This window comes from Anopheles arabiensis (assembly GCF_016920715.1).
Source record: "Anopheles arabiensis isolate DONGOLA chromosome X unlocalized genomic scaffold, AaraD3 X_pericentromeric_contig0003, whole genome shotgun sequence".
In the NCBI taxonomy this organism is placed as follows: Eukaryota; Metazoa; Arthropoda; class Insecta; order Diptera; family Culicidae; genus Anopheles; species Anopheles arabiensis.
This window is the reverse complement of record NW_024412081.1, coordinates 2,200,001-2,202,500: the sequence shown is the minus strand read 5'-3', so window position 1 is coordinate 2,202,500 and position 2,500 is coordinate 2,200,001. Positions and strand designations below refer to the sequence as shown.

Sequence of the window (2,500 nt, the reverse complement as noted above, 5' to 3'; positions counted from 1 at the left end):
ACAGCTCAACATCGAGATAGAAATAGATCGTATCAAAATGAAGAAAGGCCGCGCGGCCGGTACGCAGTGGGCACGGATCAACGTATCGCTGCCAGACTTTCAAAGCTTCCTGAATTTGGGAAAGCTGAAAGTTGGTTGGTCGATATGCCATATCCGCGAGGTTATGGAAGAGCAGAAATGCTATAAGTGTTGGAAGGTAGGCCATACGAGCTACCATTGTAGGGAACCAGACAGAAGTAATCTGTGCTGGAAATGCGGTTTGAGTGGACACAAGAAGCAAGCTTGTACCAACTCTGTCAAGTGTTTGGATTGCGGTACGAGGTCACAGAACCTTCACGCAACGGGCAGTTATATGTGTCCCCGTAGGCGAACGATTAGATCATAATGGTTAGGTTGCTACAACATAACCAGAATCATAGTTATGCTGCATTTCAGTTAATGTGGCAAACGATTAGGGAAGAATCTGCGGATATAGTGTTGATTGCAGATCCGTATCTGGCAACAACCAACGTCAAAGTGTTACGCAATGACGATAACACAGCAGCGGTAGTGGTTAACGCGGACTTACCAGTTAAGGTAGTCAGTAAGGCTTTGAAGGGTTTAATGATAGTTGACATAGGTGATATGCGAGTGGTTAGCGTTTACGCGCCACCTAGATTTAGTATGGAAGAGTTCCAGAACATGTTGGATAACACGGTAATGGCCGTAACCGGTATCCACAAATTCGTTATCGGGGGACTTCAACGCTTGGTCAGTAAGTTGGAACAACCAACTTGGCGAGCGTGGAGAAACCCAGAAACGAAGAGGTGAGTTGGTTTTATCAACCTTTGCGCAGATTGACGCAATTTTATTGAACGACGGCAGCACCCCAACTTATGTTGGACCAGGGCGCACGTCAGTAGTTGATCTTACTTTTGCGAGCCGAACCGTAGCAAGATCATTTAAGTGGGAGGTGTTATCTAGCTATATGAACTCTGATCATCGTGCAATACGAATAGATCTTGAGACGCAAAGCGTGCGTAATCTGTCCCGACCCATAACGGGATGGAGCATCAAGTATTTTAGCAAAGATATATTTGAAGTTATGATGCAAGCCGCTTTTGAGACCGAGGTCACAACAAGCGAAGACTTAATGCGTATACTTGTCACGGCGTGCAATGCGACGATGACTAAACGTAAGAGGTACACTCTAACAAGAGTGCATTTTGGTGGACGTTAGAGATTGAGGCACTTCGCAAAGAGTGCAAACACCGCGATCGATTAGCGCAAAGAGCTTTTAATACTGATCTCTATTCTACTTTTAGGGACGAGTTCAAGGTGGCACGGAATGCCCTCAAGCGATTGATCAAGCATACCCGACAGAGGAAGTGGAAAGAGTTCCTGGGAACAGCGAACAACGCATCATTTGGTATAGTATATCATACGTTCAAGAAAGTGGCCGAGGGTTCGATTGGACCCCGAACCATGACATTGGACGAGTTTAGGGAAGTGGTGAGCGAGCTTTTTCCTACTCACCCAAACACGGTGTGGCCTGAATATCGTATCGATCAGCCACGAGAGTTTGAAAGGGTAACTAATGATGAGATTCTTGCGGTTGCCAGGAGACTACCTAACAAGAAGGCGCCGGGACCAGATGGTATCCCGAATGAGGCGCTGAAAGTTGGTATGTTGACTGCAACCGATGCATTTTGCAGGGTTTACCAAGGCTGTTTAGAGAACGCGAAGTTCCCCGATGAGTGGAAAAGGCAGAGGTTGGTGTTAATACCGAAGCCGAACAAACCACCAGGGGAACCGGGTTCAGTTCGCCCCATTTGTCTACTAGACGGGCAGGTAAAGGTTTAGAACGCATCATAGTGCAACGGCTAAATGCACACATCGAGGAGGTCAACGGACTGTCTGACGACCAATTTGGTTTCAGAAGTCGTCGATCTACAGTTGATGCGATTCAACGGGTAGTGGACATTGTTTCGGTAGCTAGAAGTAGAAACAGATACAGTGGACGGTATTGTGCGGTTGTTACATTAGATGTTACTAATGCTTTTAACAGTGCTTCATGGTTGGCGATTGCAAATGCTTTACAGAGAATTAACACTCCTAAATATCTTTATGATATCATTGGTGATTATTTTAGGAATCGTGTGCTGATGTATGATACCACAGATGGACCGGCAGAGATTGCAGTCACATCGGGTGTACCTCAAGGCTCGGTACTTGGCCCAACGTTATGGAACCTCATGTACGACGGAGTCCTACGAGTTGCAATGGTGGAAGGTGCACGGATTATCGGCTATGCAGACGATATAGTACTGTTGGTGGAAGGTAATTGTGTTGATGATATTGAAATTCTCGTTTCCAGTCAGATTCGCATCATCGACCGATGGATGACCGACAACGGATTAAAGATAGCCCCGACCAAGACCGAGTTTATTATGGTCAGTTCCCATCAGAGGATACAGCATGGGGCTATCAGGGTAGGTGATCACGTAGTACATTCGTCGCG

The 2,500-nt window shown here is 46.4% G+C and overlaps 1 pseudogene; it reads left to right on the top strand.

Annotated features, from left to right (window-relative positions):
- Nucleotides 1-2,500, top strand: part of LOC120907317 — a 9,153-nt pseudogene that overhangs the window by 4,005 nt on the left and 2,648 nt on the right.